The 24,201-nt window shown below is 44.9% G+C and overlaps 1 protein-coding gene across 3 annotated transcripts in view; it reads left to right on the forward strand.

Annotated features, from left to right (window-relative positions):
* B3GALT5 (beta-1,3-galactosyltransferase 5) overlaps positions 1-24,201 on the forward strand; it is a 115,357-nt gene that overhangs the window by 30,316 nt on the left and 60,840 nt on the right. Inside the window, exons 2-3 of one of the 3 annotated variants that reach the window (XM_044287470.1) lie at positions 2,709-2,866; positions 2,970-3,109. The gene's annotated coding sequence lies outside the window, so the exon portion shown is untranslated. Of the gene's footprint in view, positions 1-2,708; positions 2,867-2,925; positions 3,110-19,506; positions 19,629-24,201 lie in introns of those variants that run through there. The other 2 variants (XM_044287471.1, XM_044287469.1) reach the window with 2 other exon arrangements.

A 24,201-nucleotide genomic window follows, 5' to 3' on the forward strand; every position in this document is an offset into this window, starting at 1 on the left:
GTTGCAGCTATAAGATTAAAACTCTGAGTCATATGTTAGCGGATGCATTTCGCATTATTTGGAAAATTACTGACTGTTGCGGGCTGTTAACAAACGTCCGGTCTGTGCAGTAATTTCTGACATTCAGTTTGTAATTTATGATGTTACATTACCACAATACATCTATTTCTTAAAGTTTTGTAAGGTGGATAAAAACAGTATTACTGGTTAAAAGAAACAGGAGTGCTATAAAGAGGTAAAACCGCAGGCGCGATGGTGCCCTTGATGTAACCACTGCTGTAGCTATTTTACTATACAAATGAATATCCTGCTGTATACCTGTACATGTAGGTATGTAAATAGAGATGAGCGAAGTTTTTAAAAATTTGATTTGGCCGATTCGCCGGACTTCAACAAGAAATTTGAATCGCTATAAGTCAGATATTCCCGGGCCTCTCAGTGTGAAGGCTTGGAAGTCAACCCTTTCCCGACCGCCGACAGTATATTTACGTTGACGGCCGGGCATTTAATAATGGCCACAGGGTGTCTGATGTTTTAAAGTGCAGACACCCGGCACCATTGTCCGTGACCAGTGGTAATGGCGGTCGCAGACTTTTAACCCTTCAGATGCCGTTACCCCATATCAGCATCAGGAGAGACGCTATGTAACGCAACAGCTAACAGAAGCCATTCGCTATGGTAAATTTCGCTCTGCTGTGCGAACAGGACAAAATATTTCACCATCCTGGAATAAGGACGCAACGTAACTGTTTCTCTAACAGAATGGATTAACTCTGAATCTGGGTGCCGTAGAACGTGCTGCACACAATTCCACCTTTCATTTTCTAAAGGAGCTTTGCAAAATGAAAATTTGATTCTGCTTGGTTGCTACGGGCAACTAAGCTGTTTTTACTTTACACCAATTTAGATAAATCTCCCCCACTAACTGTATGAGTAAAATAACAGATTAAGGCCTCATGCACACAACCGTTCCATTTTTTTTGCGGATCCGCAAAAAACGGAAGCCGCCCATGTGCCTTCCGCAATTTGCGGAACGCAACGGGCAGCCTATTGTAGACATGCCTATTCTTGTCCGCAAAACGGACAAGAACAGGACATGTTATATGTTTTTTTCCGGGCCACGGAACGGAGCAACGGATGCGGGCAGCACACGGACTGCTGTCCACATCTTTTACAGCCCCATTGAAGTGAATGGGTTTGCAACCGAGCCATAAAAACTGCGGCTCGGATTCGGACCCGAACAACAGTCGTGTGCATGAGGCCTAACTCAATGTGGGTGCAGTAGAACGTCGTGCACACAGCAATACACTCAACCTGTAGTCTCCCTACTGTCTCAGTACAGTCTCCCTTCTGTCTCAGTACAGTCTCCCTACTGTCTCAGTACAGTCTCCCTGTAGTTTCCCTACTGTCTCAGTACAGTCTCCCTGCACTCTCCCTACGATCTCCCTGCTGTCTCAGTACAGTCTCCCTACTGTCTCAGTACAGTCTCCCTACTGTCTCAGTATAGTCTCCCTGTAGTCTCCCTACTGTCTCAGTACAGTCTCCCTTCACTCTCCCTATGATCTCCCTGCTGTCTCAGTACAGTCTCCCTACTGTCTCAGTACAGTCTCCCTGCACTCTCCCTACGATCTCCCTGCTGTCTCAGTACAGTCTCCCTACTGTCTTAGTACAGTCTCCCTACTGTCTCAGTACAGTCTCCCTGTAGTCTCCCTACTGTCTCAGTACAGTCTCCCTTCACTCTCCCTATGATCTCCCTGCTGTCTCAGTACAGTCTCCCTACTGTCTCAGTACAGTCTCCCTGCACTCTCCCTACGATCTCCCTGCTGTCTCAGTACAGTCTCCCTACTGTCTCAGTACAGTCTCCCTGCACTCTCCATACGATCTCCCTGCTGTCTCAGTACAGTCTCCCTACTGTCTTAGTACAGTCTCCCTACTGTCTCAGTACAGTCTCCCAGTAGTCTCCCTACTGTCTCAGTACAGTCTCCCTTCACTCTCCCGATGATCTCCTTACTGTCTCAGTACAGTCTCCCTACTGTCTCAGTACAGTCTCCCTGCACTCTCCCTACGATCTCCCTGCTGTCTCAGTACAGTCTCCCTACTGTCTCAGTACAGTCTTCCTGCACTCTCCCTACGATCTCCCTGCAGTCCCCCTTTCCAATATTATTTTTTAAACAGTTTTCAGCAACACTGTCTCTAGCGCGTGAACGCTTGCTACGTCTCTCCCTTTGCTCAGCTGACAGGACAATGGCGGACACCGTGCGGGATGAGGCTTTTACAGGGCATGTGACATCACAGCGGATGGCTACCAGCATACTGGCTGGCTGCACGGCATTGTGGGAGATCTCACATTCCCGGGCTTCTTACTTTTACCTTTTAACACATGCAGTGCAGTCGCTATTTTAGGAAAAACTGATTCATTGTCATGAAGCGTGAGGAAATTCGGACTTGTGGCGAATTGAATTTTTCCTAAACTTTGGTTGCTTTGATTTGCTAAACACTATATATAATAATTGCATGAGAGGTTAGCTGCTGCACACATCAGATCCAAGAAGTCATTATTAATACAGTGACAAAAACATTTATATGTCCCAACTTTTGTAAAATTTCCTTTTCTTGAATCCAGATACTGTATTTGCTTTGGCAGCTGCTGCTTGGCATTGAGCAATGTAACATTGTGATAATCGGTTCTCACTTCTGTATTAATGCAGGAAAGAACAGGTATTAAGCTGTGCCCTTCAGCATTTCCACCTCTCTGAAACTGGGTTAATGGATGACGCCCCATAGACATTCAGTAAGGCTTTGTGAAGATATGTGGATAGGATTACGTTCTAGCCCATTGGTCCAATATAACAATGACTCATGAAAGGTAAACCTAGGAGCCTACCGCGGGGATGCTCTGCTCACTGTGAAGGCTGAGCACTGGTTTTGCAGGTTTTTTGCCCATTATTGTGTTCTTTTCTTCTTCTTAGAGGTATAGGCTGCGACCTCACTTTGATGCATCTACATGTTATAACCTGAGGGCACAATGCGGAAATAGAGTCGGAAGCTCAGTTTCAGAAGGCCGGCAGTGATTTCCTCTGCTGTTGGTGTTTCCCGTCTCTATTAAAAGGTAAGTCGATGATTATAGATGTGGATTATCTGCGGATATTAGGCATTTACCACCTACTGTCACACCTTGCCAAGGATCCCAGTGGTTGCCATGCAGCAGCCGGCAGTAGGTCCATAACCTTAAGGGAGCAGATGCCTGCAATTCCCTTGTTGTCGTCTTGCTTCCAAAGACTGAGATTCATATGCAATGCACTACATGGAATGTCTAGTTTTCAGGGGGTTTGGACGTCTGTATCAGAAAAAAAGAGTATTCTGTTTTTGAGTAGGAAAATTCTGGATGGAATCCTAAGGGCTCATGCACACGACCGTTGTCGGCCAGTGCGGCCTGCAAAAAGCGGGTCTGTAATATACCGGCCGCTAGCGCACCACATCACGGATTCACTTGAATGGGTCCACAATCCAGAAGGCGAGGCACGGAACCCCACGGAAGTACTCCTGTCCATGCACTACTTTTTTGGCGGTGCGGACCGTCGGATGCGGATCACGGACCCTATTCAAGTGGATGGATTCTATGTCTGCCTATGGTGGCCGTGCATTGCGGACCAAAATTTGTGGCCCGTAGCACGGGTCCGGGCCGGCACATGTTCATGAGCCCTAAGAATGCGTTTGCTACAATTGTATACAGCCTTGAGTTACATTGTAACAAATGATTTAGCCGCTTGTCAGACAGTAGAAAGGTTGATGAACGAACGCATCCTCCATTTGCGACTGTCCGTTTATTAGGGTCCATTCACACGTCCGTTTTGGTGTTCCGCATCCGTTCCGATTAAAAACGGAACGTTATGCGGATCCATTCATTTTCAATGGAATCAGCAAATAATCGGACAGCACTCATGGTGCTCTCCGATTCCGTGATTCCGTTCCGTTCCGTGGGTTCCGTTATTCGGTTCCTGGAAAAAAAATATACCCTGTCCTACTATTTGTCCGATTTTGCGTTCCGTCATCCCATTCTAGTCAATGGATCCGTCGAAAATCTGGAAGACATGCTAAAAGCATCCTCATGTCATCCAGATTTTCGGATCCGCAAAAAACAGGAACGTTTATCTGGAAAGGTAAAAATACTGACGTGTGAATGGACCCTTAGTGAGATGTGTTTCTGGAAAAGCTGTAGCCAAAGGTAATTATATTTAGAGAAGAGCGGAGTTACTTTCAGTGATGGCCAGTTCGCATTGTTCTCCCGCGAACACATGCGGGCTGCCATCTTTTTTCACAAGTCCAGCGAGGCACAGGTAAGCCCTTACCTGTGCCTGTGCGCGAGCCGGTCTAAAAACAAGTGCGGTCAACGGGAGCAGGCAGTTCCGAGAACAGCCCGAGGAATGCCCCCGGTGGCTGTTCTCGGAACCGCCTGTTCCCGCTGACCGCACTTGTTTTCCTACCGGTTTTGTGAAAAAAGATGGCAGCCCGCATATGTTCGCGGGAGAACAATGCGAACTGGCCATCACTGGTTACTTTGTCACGAAGCTCATTTATTTGTAAGTAGTGGGTGCAATGACAGGAAACGGCGATTATGCCGCCCCCCGTCATTGTAACCCTCAGATGCCACATTCATTGCTGATCGCAGCATCTGAGATCTATATTAAAGCATTTTAGTGTTTGCAATTTAAAAAACAAAAAGGAAATTGCACTTACCTCATCCATTTGAGTGCAAAGAGGCCGCTGTGGCCATCTTGCTTGAAGACTAGGCGCAAAATGACGTCATCACGTCGGCCGCTGTGGTGACGTCATGGGTCACCACGGACGAGATTTTGCGTGGGATCTTCAAACAAGATGGCCGCGGCGGCTTCAGTGTGATCAAATGGATGAGGTAAATATGATTTCTTTTTTTTACCGCCATTTCGGGGGAAATCAATTCAGTACCATGAAGTGCAAGGAAATTAAACTTTGCGGAGAATCATATTTTTCCTGAAATACGGATCGAAGTCCAGATTGTGAACTTCGATTCGCTCAACACTAATTATAATATGAGGCTGCCATGGTTGCTCCATCTGGGATTAATACCCAGTTTTCCCAGACTCCTGAGTGGCATGGGTGTAACTATGGTGCCCAGTGGGTACGGGGGCTCATCTGCACTCTGGGTAATTGTGGATTATGAAAGGAGACAGTGGAAAAATTGAAAGTAGGTCTTCATAGAGTGATGGCATTTGGCTTGATGATAGGTGGAGATCCAACCTATGGGACCTCACTGACCCTAAGAATGAAGGGGTCACAATGCTGCACAGCAGCCATGACATTCAAATAAACGGGGCTCCTTCTTTCTCAAGATCCTAGAGGACAGAACCCCACCAATCAAAAAGTGGTGTATACTAGCTTTTGTCCTCTATTCACATGGTGGCCATTGGTTCTGTGGTGCCTGTGGGTGGTGTGACCCAGATCCATGGGGGTTTAGCCCGATAGCAGGGGTGCTGTTGGGCTGCTTGGTGGCCCCCTCCCTGTGGATGCTGTGATGTGGAACTGCGCCAAATTAGGGATGCAATAAAAGCGGTCAGCATGTGGGCCTGTACAGTTAAAGGGGTTGTCCGAGGATAGGTCATCAATATGTGATCGGAGGGGGTCCGACACCCGGCATTCCCACCTATCTGCTGTTTGAAGAGGCCTTGGCGCTCTCCTCGCAGTTTACCAAGCACAGCACAGTCTATTGTACAGTGGCTATTGCTTGGTACTGCAGCTCAGACCCATTGACTTGAATGGGACTGAGCCGCGACCAGTCCATGTGACCGATGAAATTGACGTAACATGGCCTGCAGTGCTCGATGAGCGCCGTGGTCTCTTCAAACAATAGATCAGTGGAGGTGCCGGGAGTTGGACCCCACCGATCTGATTTCTGATGACCTAACCTGTGCTGACACTGATTGAGACGATGCCTATCTTTTATGTGTAGAGAGTAGCGCTATGGAGAAATGTGAACTTTTATAAATATGCTAAGGAGCACCAGGAGGCAGGTTTTGCGGTTCAAGCACTGCTTCAGCAGCCGGGGCGGATTGGCCATAGACCTTACAAGAAAATTACCCGTTAGGTCGATGCCCAGGGGGCCGCCTGAGTCCTCCTCACGTCCGGCCAGTTGAAGTCGTTGGGGATGTATTTTGTGCTGCTGGCAGTATTTTGTGATGGACTGCGGTATTTGGCTGTTGGAGTGGTATAATGTGCCACAATATGGTATTGTTGGCCCTGCCTTCCATCATTTTGGATCCCGGGGCCACTTTTAGTAATTTTTCCAGGGCCGCTTTAAGTTTCCAATCCGCCCCTGCCAGTGACACCCCTGGTGCTCCATACTGAAGCCCCTCTCCGTCAAATCACACCCCTCTCCCTTTATATTGACTGCACTAGACCGCTGGTCTAGCGCTGAGATCTCGCACCTGCACACCCGCTGTGTAGAATGAATTGAAGTCGACCGTGCCACCACTTCTGTGTTCAGTGACAGTAACAGCGCATGCGCAGTGTACATCTTCACTCATCAGGATGTGCGCAGGCGCAGTTCTAGGCAGTGAGTGTGTAGGTTGTCAACCTAAAGGGGGCGGGGGGCGACACCAGGGGTGTCGCTGGAGTGGTGCTAGAACCGCATAAGCCCGCCTCCTGGTGCTCCAATAGCTCATTAGCATATTTTACAAGTTCAAATTCCTCCACAACACTACTACCTACAGATAAAAGATAGGTATCGGTTTAATCAGCAACCCTACCAGGCTATATGCCAGGTTGTATAGGGTTGATCCAGGTGACAGAGTCGCTTTAAGGATTAAACATGTCTCAAAGAGGCACAGCTCTTGTACATCTTGTCTAGTATTTCCTTTAACAAAACTGTAATACCAGACAGTGGCAACACACAAGACATAATGCAGATCCCTTTTTTGACACCTTTGCACTGAGTTTTTAGTTGTTCATTACCTACCCTTTTACTTCTGCAGAGTTTGTGTAATTCCTTCACCTAGCTGCTGGTGCTGCAGAATCCATCAATCCATTAGAACGCTGCTCCTGTGTCCAATGGACCTCTCTGCTTTCACCTTCCCTTGTCTCAGTGTTACAGATAGCAGCGGTGGAGGGGGAGGAGGTTGTGCATAACAGATGTGTTTGGAGGGAGAAACCCTCAAGGAAGGGGGGCTCACACAGGCTGTAGATAGGGAGGAAAGCCTACACAAGGCAGCATGGGGAGGTCAGTAGCATCCTGGACACACAGATACTGGGAGGGACATGGCCACATGAGAAAAGTTTGAAACTAGGGTCTGAAAATGAATGAAAGAATGAAAATTTCAGCCTGAAACTTACTGCAACTTTTACAATTTTTACTTAAAGTAACCATATAAAAATTATTTATTTCATGGCCAGGGTGTCCACAGCTTTGAACTCTCCAGTTGCTAATGGCTGTTAGGCTCAAGGATGGGATTCAGATGTTTAATAACAGGTTTCCTGCTGAGTAACATAGTAACATAGTATATAAGGCCGAAAAAAGCCCTCTGTCCATCCAGTTCGGCCTGTCATCCTTCAAGTTGATCCAGAGGAAGGCAAAAAGAAACCTGTGAGGTAGAAGCCAATTTTCCTCACTTAAGGGGGCAAAAATCCCTGCCCGACTCCAATCAGGCATCAGAATAAATCCCTGGATCACGACCCCTCTCTAGTAGCTATAGCCTGTAATATTATTACGCTCCAGAAATACATCCAGGCCCCTCTTGAATTCCGTTATTGTACTCACCATCACCACCTCCTCAGGCAGAGAGTTCCATAGTCTCACTGCTCTTACCGTAAAGAATCCTCTTCTATGTTTGTGTACAAACCTTCTTTCCTCCAGACGCAGAGGATGTCCCCTCGTCACAGTCCTGGGGATAAATAGATGATGGGAGAGATCTCTGTACTGTCCCCTGATATATTTATACATAGTTATTAGATCTCCCCTCAGTCGTCTTTTTTCTAAAGTGAATAACCCTAATTTTGATAATCTTTCAGGGTACTGTAGTTGCCCCATTCCAGTTATTACTTTAGTTGCCCTCCTCTGGACCCTCTCTAGCTCTGCTATGTCTGCCTTGTTCACAGGAGCCCAGAACTGTACACAGTACTCCATGTGTGGTCTGACTAGTGATTTGTAAAGTGATAGGACTATGTTCTCATCACGGGCATCTATGCCCCTTCTGATGCAACCCATTATCTTATTGGCCTTGGCAGCAGCTGCCTGACACTGGTTTCTACAGCTTAGTTTGCTGTTCACTAAAATTCCCAGGTCCTTTTCCATGTCAGTGTTACCCAGTGTTTTACCATTTAGTATGTACGGGTGACTTGCATTTTTCCTTCCCATGTGCATAACCTTACATTTGTCAGTGTTAAACCTCATCTGCCACTTATCTGTCCAAGCCTCCAATCTATCCAGATCGCTCTGTAGTAGTATACCGTCCTCACAGTACCCATGGTGTAATGCAACACAGAAAGTTACTTCTACTTTCTTATCCAGATAAAATAATGACAATGTGGCAAATATACCGTATGTGTGGAATAAGATTTTTTTAATTTTTTTTATTTCCGTAGCAGACGTGAAGCCAGAACAAAACCAGCATCTTGACATTTTTTTAGTTTTATATGGAGGAAAATAGCAAATATCTTTTTCTTTCAAATGCAAGTATTCACTTTGCCCAACATACATGGTTAATGTGATGCCCGAGAACAATGGCCTCTTTCTGGTTCTGTCTTGTCCTGTCAACATTAGCTGGTATTTGTGGTCTGTAAAAGGGTGCAAAGTGCATGTTTGGGATAGACGTTGGGATAGACAGACTCATTTTTATAATATAAGAGACCAGCAGAAGGACCCGGCTTCGAACAGGTATATTTAATTTTTTGTTTGTGTAGTGGCCCCATAAGAATTGCCCAGTTTTGCACTGGTCTATTTTGTATGTCGTTTGTGTGTGTGGTTAAAAAATTTGCTACTGGTTTGAGGACATCAGTTTCCTTAAAGTAAACCTTTTACTACAAAATAGAAGTAATTCTACTCTTATATATATATATTTAGATTAGATGGATGTGAGGAGTAAAGACCTCTTCAATCTGAGAGCAGCCAGTCAGTATTGTAGCCTCAATCACATGACGGAGGGATTGGTTATTTGTCGCTCGACCCCTCCCCCCACCATCCCAACTACTTAATTGGCCCATGCCTCCCCCACCTGATCCCCACAACCCGGGTTAACTAATCCCAAGAAGACACGGACACCAATGTTGGATTAAATCGGCCACAGCAGCCGTTTCTATTAACATAACATACATATAAATAAATAACCCTTGTAATATTATAACCAAAAACGTATGTATAACTTATAATCCTCAATCCAAAAGGGGGAGGTCCTTGAAGCCCCAAAATAAATGAGTTACCCCACCGTGTTGAGCCATCTTGCCATTAGCCGTTGACCGCCAGCTCAGAGGCATCACTGATGGCCCCCCAAAATTCAGCCACAACCGACCGCCAACCATGTCAGTCCAGCCCCAACCGTGGAGCCCTCACCACCTGATAATCTCTCCAACTTCAAGGACCTCCCCAGCCGCCGTGACAAAATGCATACCTACTGCCGCCCCAGCCTCACAAACCCCCACCAACTACCCAATCAAGACCACAACCTGGCCTCCGCCTTTAAGCCAAAACCTTCAAAACAGGGTGGGTGGGAGCACACGTTGCTGCGCAAAATGGCCCCTTCTCTCCCCAAACTACAACTATTTAACCCTTTGGTTCCCACCCCCCCTTACTTAAACTGACCAATCACCACCCGGGGGCTCCCTCAAACCAACCCCCCCGTCATGACGGCCTCCCCTAAAGGCTCCCGCCCCCCAGTCCGGCCATTACTTGACAGAGGTGAGTGCGGTGAGTGCTAGCTCACGTTGCTGCGCAAAATGGCCCCTTCTCTCCCCAAACTACAACTATTTAACCATTTGGTTCCCGCCCCCTTACTTAAACTGACCAATCACCACCCGGGGTCTCCCTCAAACCAACCCCCCGTCATGACAGCCTCCCCTAAAGGCTCCCGCCCCCCAGTCCGGCCATTACTTGAGGCTTGCATTGTTTGACACAGAGTTGGGTTCTATTGCAAAGTCGTGGTGCATCAACAGTATTATTGGAGCTCCAACTTTCAATTCTAAGCAATATGGCGGCATTCCAGACGGTTCTAAGGAATTCAAAAACTCAACAGGGTATTCTACGCTGTCATCAAGATTTATAACATCCGATATCCACCTCAACCGAGGGATGATTACTTTATCCAAGTAATTGATTAAGCCTATGGCAGCTATCATATATATATAGAACCTACACAGAGAATTGCCAGACCGCTTATACTATTCAAATTCTTTATTACAAAAAATTACAATTATTTGCATGATTAGACATAAAAACAAAAAAAGTGCAGGAGATAAAAACGACATCACTGGAGGAGATCTACAGCGGATCTAAGTCCATATGTATTCGACATGATTTTCACTTTTTAAAGTGCATGTGCAGCAGAATGACATAAATGTATAGTAAATATTTAGTAAGTCTTTGGACATTTACCCATGCTGTTTCTCCTCCAGGATGGCGCCAACCCCTGGAGGAGAAACAGCATGGGTCAATGTCCAAAGACTTACTAAATATTTACTATACATTTATGTCATTCTGCTGCACATGCACTTTAAAAAGTGAAAATCATGTCGAATACATATGGACTTAGATCCGCTGTAGATCTCCTCCAGTGATGTCGTTTTTATCTCCTGCACTTTATTGTTTTTATGTCTAATCATGCAAATAATTGTAATTTTTTGTAATAAAGAATTTGAATAGTATAAGCGGTCTGGCAATTCTCTGTGTAGGTTCTACATCAAGATTTATAGTTGTGTCAACAGCAGTGTATGTGAAAATTTGGCCTGGTATGTCTCTCAAAATTTCAGCATTAAAAGGGTATTCCCATCTTGTTCATCATGTTTCATTCCATTCTATAGCCCCCATGGAGCTTTTCACTAAATATAATGCCTTTTTAAAATCCTATTGTTTTCTTCTAAAATAGAAAAATCACATTCTATTGTTTATATTCGCTGCCCATGGATACGGCCACCGATCGCCGGCCGCATCCATGGGCCACGTTTGCGCAGAGCTCACCCATGGAGTTCCAGTGGCCGGCTGATGGAGGCACAATGGGGGCTGATGGAGGCACAATGGGGGCTGATGGAGGCACAATGGGGCTGATGGAGGCACAATGGGGCAGATGGAGGCACAATGGGGCAGATGGAGGCACAATGGGGCAGATGGAGGCATATGGGGCTGTTTGAGGCATATGGGGGGCTGATGGAGGCATATGGGGGGCTGATGTATGTAGCAGAGCTAAATATGCTGCTGTTCAGCCATAGTTCTAGTGGGGAAGGGAATAGACAGATGTAGCAGAGCTGTATATGTGGCGGTCAGTATCAATGCTGGTGGAAGAGAGAAACTGATGTAGTAGAGCTGAATATGCTGCTGTTAAGACACATTTCTAATGGGGAAGGGAATAGACAGATGTAGCAGAGCTGTATATTTGGCGGGTCAGCATTAATGCTGGTGGAAGAGAGAAACAGATGTAGCAGAGCTGAATATGCGGCTGTTCTGACACAGTGCTGGTTGAAGAGATAAACAGATAGATGTAGCAGAGCTGTATATAAAGCTTTTAGACACAGTGCTAGCGGGGGAGTAGAAAAAAGATGTAGCAGTGCTATATAGGAAGCCATTCAACCAAAGTGATGTTAGGGGACTGGAGAAGACACTTGTAGCTGAGCTGTATATGCATCTATAAAGATACATAGTGTAAGGTTTATACACAACTGGAGTACAGCTGTAATGGAAACAAATCTGCATCAGTGCTGGTTGGTGGGGGTTGGTCAAGCTTTTGAGCTAATATATAATATGGAATTATCGTTTTTGATGCACAGAATGGGTTTGTAAAAGATCAGACTGACATTTTGTGTGTAAAACTGTGCAGAAGAGCCATGTGTTACTGTACACTGAGCTCACTTCACATGCTCTCTGATTCCCCCAGCGGGGGGAGGGGCCTCACAGACACTGCAGGCTGCCAGACTGATGACTCATACTCTTCACATGAACTAGCACGCAAGGGCTGAGTTCTCAGTATGATGTCATAAGGAGGTGTGGCCGGCCTTCACTCAAACTGCCTAAGCCCGCCCAGCCTTAGCAGCAGAAAACCAGCTAGCTGGCAGCAAGTTGGCAGCAATTAAGGATGAAGTAGTTAGATGGGAATACCCCTTTAATCGCATTCACTGTATTGTTCCTAGGAGACAAAATTGTCTGTTCACAAAGCCAAGGATAGTAAACCTCCCTCCCATGTGCAAATATCTGAGCAATGCCAGGAAATGCATTGTTTTTTAAGTTAGCAAATGATGGAACAACGTTGCAGAATTTTGCAGGAAAAGACACTATTTGCTCCATTGAGTTGGCCGCTTCCAAGCTGAAGCAACATTTGTGCAAATTGCTGTGCAGTATTGTGGCCAGAAGTAAGGGCACGCATGTTTGTACTGAATGTAAGCCTCTTAACAAAACGCCAAAGTGGTGAAGCTTTCAGGGAAGCATTCAGCTCATCAGCTACCGTACCTCTTTGCACGATTGACCATGTCTGCCTAAAGTCTCCAGCCAGTAAAAACAATCCTCCTCCCATCAGGTTCCTATTTTGTCTGCAGTCCTGAAGTGTTTTGTTGACTGCTTCTAAGCCATGCTTGTGTGCCATGGTGCATTCATCCCAGACAATAAATTTGCATCTTCTGAGAACATCGCCCATGGCTGATTCTGCATTCAAATTGCAAACAGGTCCTCCCTGGTCAAATCAAGTGGCATTAAAAGTGGAGTTTGCAGTCCTGCCACCATTCAGTAAAGTGGCAGCTATGCCAAATGAAGCAGTTGCAAGAGCAATGTCACCAGCACATCGTACTTTGGCAAGAAGCAGATTAATGAGAAACGTTTTTCCTGTTCCTCCAGGAGCATCCAGGAAGTAGATTCCTCCAGTGTTTCTTTGAATATCTTGAAGAAGAGTTTCATAAACGTTCTCTTGTTCTGGCACATTGTCAAGCATGGGCTCATTTGTAGCAACATACTGTGTTAGTTGGCTAATATCATAAGTGGTTTCTTTGAGGAACTCATAGCTCACTTGATGATGACCATGTCATTGTGGTGATTGCAAATCAAACTTTGACAAACATAAACCAGTCTTCCAAAAAATCACTGCCTGATTCTCAATTAGAGGAGTCAACTGCAGCTAATTCCAAAAAATCACCGCCTGATTCTCAATTAGAGGAGTCAACTGCAGCTAATTATTATTTTCTTGTTTCTGGGCATGTTGCAGGACATCTTCAGCCATTTGTTGTTTGCATTGTTCCCAGAGCTCCTGAGGTTTGGAAGAAAGGCAGCATGTGAGAATGATCGCAAACAGCTCTCTGATTTTGACAGATGATTTGCTTATCACTGCCTCCTGAAGGCAATCATGCCCTTGTTGGTCATTATCAAGTAAGACAAGTCTCAAACATGCTTCTTTGTATGAGTGACAATGTGCACCATTGACTGTCAGGATTGCTTCAAAGGATTTTGGACCTCGAACAACATGAAGCAACATACGAAGATAAAAGCATTCTTTAGGATGAACAGTGTAGACTCTGCCAAGCGCATTAGTAACAACAACATCTTGACCTGAAATGTGAGTGCCTTGTTTGCGAGAATGCCATGTCTTTGCAAAAGTCCACATGTAGTAAGCAGGAACCTCAACATAAAGCAGCGTCCTTGCAAATTCGTCTCTCTGACACAGTTCAAAAAATGCCGTCAGAGTTGTTCTAGGTTGATTCTGAGCTCTTTGAGGTGCATTGTCAGTAGTAAAATACACTCTCTGGCCATTTTGCAATTAAACAGAGAGATGCTGAACCATTGGATGTTTGGGTAACCTGCTCCACAGGAGCCATGGTGATCGTCTGAAAGAATGCAGGATCCACTCCTTTGTTAGGTATTTCAGCACTAATTATTGAATCAATCTGGTTTGGCTGAATCTTTTCCGTAAGCCCCAATAAAATGTGAGAGTGTGGCAATCCTCACTTTTGCCATTCTATTGTGTAACACCAACACTGGGGTTCTCCAAAAATACAACCCTTGGTGAGAAAATCCATTAGCTTGTTCTCTTTTAGCTGAAAGACTCGTGCAACCAAGTCATGTCTCACAATGTTGGCCTGGCTAGGGAATTGCATGGTCTTAATTTTTGGCCAATCTGGCTTGCATGTGAAAGTAATGAAGAGGTGTTTCCGACCATATTTGCAGACATATGTCATGCAATCTTGGACATACTCACGCATGTGCCTCGGGCTGCCAATAAAGCAAGAAGGCAGAATGACCTGTTGTCCAACAATGTCAGGTCTCCTGTCAGTACGAATTGCATCCAAGAGGTTGATATATTCTGGTCAACGCAGTTGTGCCTGATGTCTTGCAACTTTTATAAAAGTTAGCCTTTCGGATTCAACCTTGGCATAAATGTCAGCCAACAGTTGGTGAGTCAAGTCACCAAAGGCCAGTAGCCAGTTTGTAATGCCAGGATCACTGCTGCGAATCATAATCATGGAGGCATAAAAGTCCATGCATGATACAGTCTTATCCTGTGATGGTGACCCATTTATTACAACAATGCCTTCCAAATAACCTCATTTGGATGTGGAAGACGTGTGCTGGAGCAGGAATACTTGCCCACCTTCAAGATCCGGGGGTAAGTCTATCACACAATTGGATCCCTTTTGCTACCATTTAATGAAGACAATTTAGAAGCATTGCCTTTATGTCTTCAAGTTTTTTTTCATGGGTGACAGCTCTGCAGAAGTAAATGCCCATCACAGAAACAATCCCCTCACTAAGCCATATATAGTCCGTATGTTGCAAAATATGTTTCACCAGCACAATCATATGTACGATTGTTTAAGACTACCATTGAAAGAATTCCGTCACCCGCCTACAAATTGGCCATTCAAGCTGACAATGCACCGCAAAGCCAACATCCTGGAACATTCATTTCACCTACAATCAACGAAGTTGTCATAGTCATGATTACGGACAATTCTGATATGCGGGATATCATCCTACGTAAGAGAGACAATGTGTTACAAAGGATAAATGAATTTCACAGGTCCTATGATGCCCTACAGTATCCATCGGTTTTCTGGAATGGGCAGGACGGCTATCACTTTTACATTCCTCAGATAATAAATGGGTCACCATCACAGGATAAGACTGTATCGTGCATGGACTTCTATGCCTCCATGATTCGCAGCAGTGATCCTGGCATTACAAACTGGACAGATTGCTGGACAAGAAACAGCTGAGGAGAAGAAGCTATGGATCCCTGAGTGAGCCAAAAAGGAATGCAAGGCAAACCCAGAAAGCTACCATTAAGAAACAGCACTAGCTTTAGACATAGAGCGCGTAGCCACCCGCTGCGACTTCCTGCCCCCAGGTATAATGGAGTCAGACGTGGCTCTTGGCACCCTCGTGACAGTGTATGACAGTTGGGATATGAACATAAAGGCTTGCATGCTTGTATTGGCTAATGCAGGTAATTTTTTGGGAATATCTCAGGAACAGTACATCCTGATGTACCTGTGTGCCAAATTTGGTGAAGATCGGTCCAGTCATTTGGTCTTGCATACAGAACAGCCAGACAGACAGAAACTCATCTTTATATATACTATCAGTAGGACCCGGCTTTGCACGGGTATATTTCATCTATTTCATTTTATGTTTCCGTGTGTTGTAAAAAGATATCGACAGTTTCTCCCATAACAGTGACCTCTACAGTACCCACCCCTTGTCACGGCTGAGGATGGGGAAAACCCTCAGCCGTGTGATGCCAGAAGATGGTAGGTCGCTACTTGGCCTGGACCACAGAATTAGGGAGCAGGTCACCTCCTAACGTGTCCCTAATCTGACCCTGACTCCTAGCTACATGAGCCGACCTTATAGGTAGGAGGGCTCATGCTCAGGAACCTCGGATCCCTACTCACCCTCTGCAGATCCCTGAGCTAGGAGCTGGGTAGACAGCCCGTTCCTCCTGGACAGGGAGAAACAGGAGTCTAAAGTGGCCAAGCTGCAAGGGGATAGGAACATGAACAGCCTATGGATATGGCAGGAGGATGAAAAGTACTTCCACACCTACCTGCCACAGACACACAGACTGGATCCTGTGCAATACAAGCTAGTGTCCATACCCAAACATAAATGGACACAGCACACACACATCCACACACAGAACCCAGATCCATAGCTGCACCAAATAACAAAAGGAAAACATCAACTGAACATCACATATATCATAAACTTATGACCACAAGGGTGGCCCACACTGGCAGATGGTAAATTAGTAGGAGGATGACTCCAGCAAGCATGACTGAAGTACCCCTCTGCCTACTGCTCACAGCAGAGACTATATAGGCCCAAGTAGCCACACCCACACAGACACACAAGGAAGGAAGGAAGTTAACCCTTCCAACACCAGGGAAGGGAAGACAGCAACTTAAAGGGGAATACAAACAATAAACCCCGTGCACACCAGACAAGGAAAGTGCACACATATAAACACACGTTGCCAAGTGCAACCGCATGCACAACATAGCAAGCTGCCTCGCAACAGCTCAGGCTGCTATGCTGCCACATAAATAATGTTGCCAGCAGCAACCACAGGTGAGGAAAATACTACAGCCCTCACCTGTGATTGACAACCAGACCAAAACCGCTGACAACCGCATGCGACCACAAGAGTCACGACCATAACCATGGTCGTGACACCCCTTTAACAATAACCTCCACAGTGCCCTCCCCTTTAACATTGACCACCACAGTGGCTGCTCCTTTAACATTGACCTCCACAGTGCCCACCCCTTTAACAGTGCCTTCCCCTTTAACAGCAACCTCCACAGTGCCCTCCCCTTTAACAGTGATCGCCCCTTTAGCATTGACCACCCCTTTAACAGTGACCTTCATAGTGGCCGCCCCTTTAACAATGACCTTCACTGTTAAAGTCAACGATGTCTAACTCATTCTTCAGCTCCCCTATAAATACCTGCTTCTCTCTCTCACTCTTTGCCTGATCATTACAGGTCCTGCTAGGTCCTGCTAGTCTGCTTTACCTTGCTAGCTGAGCTATAGTCCATTTACCTGTTAGTATACTGAGAGTTGCCTTTCTGGACTTTGACCTCAGCCTGTTCCTGACTACAAGTTAGCCTGATTCCTCTGGAATGCCGCTCCGGTGTCCCTGCACCCCTGGGCGGTTGGCACAGTGGATCCAAATCCACAGAGCATAACATCTGCATCCCTGTATGGGGGTTAAAAGGTTAACACCAGGGGACTGTCGGGACATCATGCCATACAAGTGAATATATATCTGATCCTTCAGAGGCAGAATATAAATTGCCACCCAGTGACCCACAGGGGATGTCTTCTCTGATTGGAGTTCTTCTATTTTCTTTTCTTGATCTTGTTCAGACCATCATGATGGCTTCTCCTGCCCAGGACATCTCTTTTGCTCTTCTCTTGTGCAGCACATCCTCACATAGGGAGTCATTTACTAACACTTGTTGGAGTATATCTGTTGTAGATTGTGGTGCAAATAAGCGGCTTTTCCTCACTCATGCCAGGTTTAAAAAAGAGGGCATGACACGGGCAGGGAAGGGGGCAGGCCGTCAGGCCCATCTTATTTATGATTTTCTATGCCATCTGTCGGCTCCAAAGGAGACAGATGGTCACGGCACCTCTGCTAATGAAGTTGCATCAGCAGAAAAGGCTTCTATTTTCGCTTCAGTATTGGAATTGGACTTCTGTTTATTGGCAAAGGGTTGTCATATTTTCTACATCATGAAATGGACGTTGGTGTGTCAGGCGAGAAACATCAGAGAACAAACACCCTGCAGTCAAGCTGGTGGGGGCATCGTTATGGTCTGAGGAATGTTTTTGTGGCATTCTCTAGGCCAGTCATCCATGCGGAAGGCACCAATTTGGGTATGAATCCATCCTTGCATATAATGTACACCCGTAAATGCTGATTGTCTTTCCTGGGGAGGATGGGATCTTCCAGCAAGACAATGAGACCCGTCACAACATTGGTTGGAAGAGCATGTGAGTCAACTGTGTACATCTTCAATTACATCCACATCCTAAGGATATGACAACAAATGCATTACCCTGGTTCTGCAAAGAGGCTGTTATCTTAACACCCGGATCGGGAGAATCATAATGAATCGGCGGTGATATATATTCTACTCTTACAGTATATTGCTTCAGCAATGGATGTGCTCTGCAGCACTTAAAGGGGTTGTGCAGCCATACATAATAATGTCAGGATAGGTCATCGGTATCTGATCGGTGGGCGTCCGACACCTGAAGAAGAGGCAGTGCTCCATGTCAGCGCCACTTCCTCTTCATTACACTGCGCTTCGTCTCAGGGCTTCAGTGCAATGACGAGTACTTTGTCCATTCACTTGAATGGTGCGAGTACTTGTAATTACTCTATGCCGCCGCTGCACAGGAGACAGCGCGTAGTGTAAAGACCAGGAAGCGGCGAGCACATGGAGCGTCTCCTCCTCTACAAACAGCTGAAAGGCGTTGTCCTGACATAACGACCTATCATCAGCACAGGTCATCAATATCTGATCAGCGGGGGTCCGAACCTGTCGATCAGATACTGATGACCTATCCTGATGATAGGTCGTTAATATATGTCATGACAACCCCTTTGAAGGGATTCTCCAAGAGTATAAAATGTCCCCTCATGTGCCGACATGGAATATACTTACCCCGGTCCCCGCGGCGCTCCTGGTACCCGTACCGCCGCTGCTGCTTCTCCCTGCACACGGATGAAAACATCCGGTGTCGGAGGGGAGCAGCCAATGGCAGGCGGGGACGAGCCTCCCTAGCATCGCTGGTGACGCTACGGAGGCTCGTCCCCGCCTGCCATTGGCTTCTCTTCCCCCGACACCGGATGTTTTCAACACCAGGTGTTTTCCCGGCGGTGCGGGAACCAAGAGCGGCGCGGGGACTGGTGTAAGTATATTACCTGTGGGGTGCCCGGCACATGAGGGGACATTTTATACTCTTGGAGAACCCCTTTAAGGAGAATTGGATGACAACCCTTGTTGGAAGTGTATTGCTGTCAATCCATCCATCTTTTCCAGTGACTGATACTGTAAGGGATCTCAAACAACATGAAAAGGGAATTTTTTTAAATTGTAGTTAGGAACAATTACACAAGAACCTCTTGACTGTGTTATAATAGTCCCATCTTCTGTGCATCACAAGCCGAGCGTGATAACTTCTCCCTCCTCCTTGCAAAGCGTCTCTGTATTGTGTAACTTTATACACAGTCCCTTACCTCCTTCCCATGGTATAAATGGACTGATCATTCTCTCCCCCTCCAGGGGAAGGACTGGCGGCAGCGCTCAGCTCTGTTTGCTTCCTTATTGTTAGTGACTGCACGCAAATTCAGAGGTGGCTTTTATCCTTCATGATGGAGCAGAAAGGTTGGAAAATCTGAAAGGTGAGTCCAGCTACTCATAACCAATGTAAGATAATGATAGCATCTACAGACAATGGACTTATTGTAAGAGGGAAGGGATGCACAATGCAAGCATAAATCCTAAATAGGTGTGAGCCCTAAATACAGGGAGTGCAAACCAGCATGAAACAGGTGCAGCAGGAATGGTATCTTGGTGGAAATTTGTACGTGGACTCTTTAACACGGTCAGTATTTGGCCAGTATTTTGCATCAGTATTTGGTCAGTTTTTGTAAGCCAAAACTACCGAGAGATATTTGTGCCTCTTCTGTGTTTTGGACCCATTTCTGGTTTTAGCTTACAAATACTGATGCAAAAATGCTGACCACATTCTGACTATGTGAAAGTGGCCTTTATCTATATCAGTTTTAATTGAATATTTTATGTTTTTTATATTTTTGTGTCATAAATGTATCCCTTTAAAAAAAAAAATTTTCATTGTTGGCATGACAATTTTAATAAATTCTTTACATTTTTTATTATATTTTTGTATAATGATTTTTTTTATTTCTACTTTTTTGTATTTTTTTGTAAGATTTTCTTTACTACTTTTTAGGTTCTTGCAATAATGATTACAATAATCCTGTGATTATATGGTTTATCTTTTTTGTAATATTATCATTTTTATTTAATATTTTTTATGAAAGCTTATGATTACATTTATATTAGATTATATGATTGGTATTCATTCATTTAATTTTTTCATATTTATTACATTAGTCATTTGGTTATTTTATTATACAGCATCCTTCCTAATGTTTTTTTTTTTTTCTGTTGCATTGTTTTCCATCGTTCGCCTGTTTTCTTTGGACCTTTATGTACTCTTTATGCATACACCGACATTTATGTCATGTCTATGTGTCCTCGTTTTCTCGGGTTTATTTGTGGTTAGGAAGCTTTAGCTCGGAATTAAAACTTATTTATGAGGTTATAGTTGTTTCCTAGTTTAGGAAACCTGTTTTTAATATACTCCTAGGCATTCTAAGTTACTATTCAGCGCCCCCACCTGTTATCCAGAGCTTACACTGGGGTACATGGCCATGCATTATACAGAGAGCCCATCAGGGCTGGAATGGGACCCAAAAACAGCCCCAGTACCCAAACCCCAAGTACTCAAAAAAAAAAAAATCACCACCATTCATATCAATGAAAAATAGTGTTGCTCAACATTTAGACCAGACCCCAGATCACAGCAAATAAAAATATCCAATCACAGACCGCACTATATACCATTCACAGACACTACATACCGTACACTACATTAGACAGACACTACATACCGTACACTACATTAGACAGACACTACATACCGTACACTACATTAGACAGACACTACATACCGTACACTACACTACATTAGACAGACACTATTACCGTACACTACACTACATTAGACAGACACTACATACCGTACACTACATTAGACAGACACTACATACCGTACACTACATTGGACAGACACTACATACCGTACACTACATTAGACAGACACTACATACCGTACACTACATTAGACAGACACTACATTAGACAGACACTACATACCGTACACTACACTACATTAGACAGACACTACATACCGTACACTACATTAGACAGACACTACATACCGTACACTACACTACATTAGACAGACACTACATACCGTACACTACATTGGACAGACACTACATACCGTACACTACACTACATAAGACAGACACTACATACCGTACACTACATAAGACAGACACTACATACCGTACACTACATTAGACAGACACTACATACCATACACTACATTAGACAGACACTACATACCGTACACTACATTAGACAGACACTACATACCGTACACTACATTAGACAGACACTACGCGATCACAGCCAAATTGGAGCTTTAAAATAGTTGTGTGACCACAAATTGCAGACTAATTGCACCAACGTTTTAGTTTGCACAATTATTCTGAGCCGTGCGGCTCCAGCTTTGCCACTACTTTCTGTACTTTTCTCCTATTCCTCCCCTCCACAGACTGTGTTCCACCCCCCCCCCCCTTCCTCACAAATGTTCCCCATGGTTTCCCCCTTTTTCTCATGCTGCTTCCTATGGTGACCTCCTCTCTTACATACACAGAATAATGAAAGACAAAATTGTAGTGGCTATCCTGTTTTGGTTTCGGGATATAGGTGCACAGCGGCCGCACAGTCTGCAAAAGTAGGATAATGTTTCACACTTGCGGCAGAGGATTCCAGCAGGCAGTTCCGTCGCCGGATCCGTCAAAAACGTATGCAAACTGATGGCATTTGTCAGACGGATCAGGATCCTGATCCGTATGACAAATGCATTGAAATGCCGGATCTGCCTCTCCGGTGTCATCCGGAAAAAACGGATCCAACATTTATTTTTATTTTTTTCACATTTTTGCGGTCTGAGCATGCGCAGACCGCAATACCGGATCCGTTTTGCCGGAACACTCGGCATTAATGCATTTCAATGGGAAAAAATGCAGTGTGTTCCGGAATTTTGGACAGAGATAAAACCGCAGCATGCTGCGGTATTATCTCCGTCCTGAAAAGTCAAAAAGACTGAACTGAAGACATCCTGATGCATCCTGAAAGGATTGCTCTCCATTCAGAATGCATTAGGATAAAACTGATCAGTTCTTTTACGGTATTGAGCCCCTAGGACGGAACTCAGTGCCGGAAAAGAATAACGCTAGTGTGAAAGTACCAGGCACTCAATCATCAGGAATTGTACCAAGAAAAAGTATTTATTGTATCAAAATATATATACAAATATAATCCTAATATATCTATTTCATCCACACAATACAAAAGTCACATAAAAAAAAAGCCCTTATTATATCCAGAGGAAAAAAATGAATATTCATTGATTGTAGGCACCGTGGGAAGAAAATGTCAATGCGTCATGATTCCACTTCATTTGCTAATTCCTGTCCATGATTATATATAATAAGTAGTGTGACTTGATCCAGATGTTGTATGCAGTTTTATTAATGAATCAATACTTATAGTGAATAATTACAGTAAGATCTTCGTAATAACGGATCGCATACTGAAACCATACGGATATGTTTTGTGGAATAACGGAACGGAAGAGGACTTAAATCAGAGAAAAAAATAAACTCTGATACGGAACAATGGATCAGTGAAAAACGGACCGCAAAACAACCCCGGTCATGTGCATGAGCCCTAACTAGTGGGATAGCACCACTTGAAGCCCCACAGTTCATTTATTAAGAAGGTAGCGATTCAAAACGGGTTGAGAAATCGTTTGCCACGACTACAGTAATCCAGAGAGATCCCCAGTACAGCCACAACTTGATACAGTAATGCAATATCCGAATCCCTGATTCACACCAAACAACAGAGCGCTGCATCGGAGAATAAAGGGGTTGTCCGGGTTATTTTATTGTTCTTTGTATGTTTCTAACTAATCAAATGTAACATCTTTGCCATGCACTTACTGCATCTGCAGTGGCTGCTTTCTCAGATTTCACTGAGGGTCACATGACCTGTGATGTCAGCCTCTCTCCCTGCTCTGATAACGATTTGTGCAGAAGCCTGAGAGTTGTACACCAGAGGTCACTGTGCTGGCCTTGCCCCCCTGCACTGCCTTCTGCTGCTTATTTCTCTCTCCCTGGATTCTTAACCCTTTCAGCAGCACAGACTCAGGGCTGAAGGCTTTACTGAGTAGCTGCAGGCAGTGAGGAGACAAATGCTGGGCACAAGAGCTGACAGAGAAGTTCTGCAGAGCATTGCATAACAGGTAGGGGGAAGATTATGTGTGTATCAGCAGTGTCATTGTACAGCTGGGACCTGAAGTCCTACACATACAACATGCTGCTGAGTCTTCCAGCAGACAGACATGTCACTCAGGGCAGCACTTGTATTAACTCCCTTTGCAGAGTCGGGGAGGGGCAGAGATTGTTGTTACTGCAGGTAAACAAAGGGCCAGAAGAGAACCAGGGAAATGAGGAAAAATATTTTTTTTTTTACCTAAAACTTGCTTAGCTTAGTTATATATTGCTGCCCATCAGATTTACAGTGCTACATACAGGGAGTGCAGAATTATTAGGCAAATGAGTATTTTGCCCACATCATCCTCTGCATGTTGTCTTACTCCAAGCTGTATAGGCTCGAAAGCCTACTACCAATTAAGCATATAAGGTGATGTGCATCTCTGTAATGAGAAGGGGTGTGGTCTAATGACATCAACACCCCATATCAGGTGTGCATAATTATTAGGCAACTCCTTTCCTTTGGCAAAATGGGTCAAAAGAAGGACTTGACAGGCTCAGAAAAGTAAAAAATAGTGAGATATCTTGCAGAGGGATGCAGCACTCTTAAAATTGCAAAGCTTCTGAAGCGTGATCATCGAACAATCAAGCGTTTCATTCAAAATAGTCAACAGGGTCGCAAGAAGCGTGTGGAAAAACCAAGGAGCAAAATAACTGCCCATGAACTGAGAAAAGTCAAGCGTGCAGCTGCCAAGATGCCACTTGCCACCAGTTTGGCCATTTTTCAGAGCTGCAACATCACTGGAGTGCCCAAAAG

Source organism: Bufo gargarizans, chromosome 3 (genome assembly GCF_014858855.1).
Source record: "Bufo gargarizans isolate SCDJY-AF-19 chromosome 3, ASM1485885v1, whole genome shotgun sequence".
Classification (NCBI taxonomy): domain Eukaryota; kingdom Metazoa; phylum Chordata; class Amphibia; order Anura; family Bufonidae; genus Bufo; species Bufo gargarizans.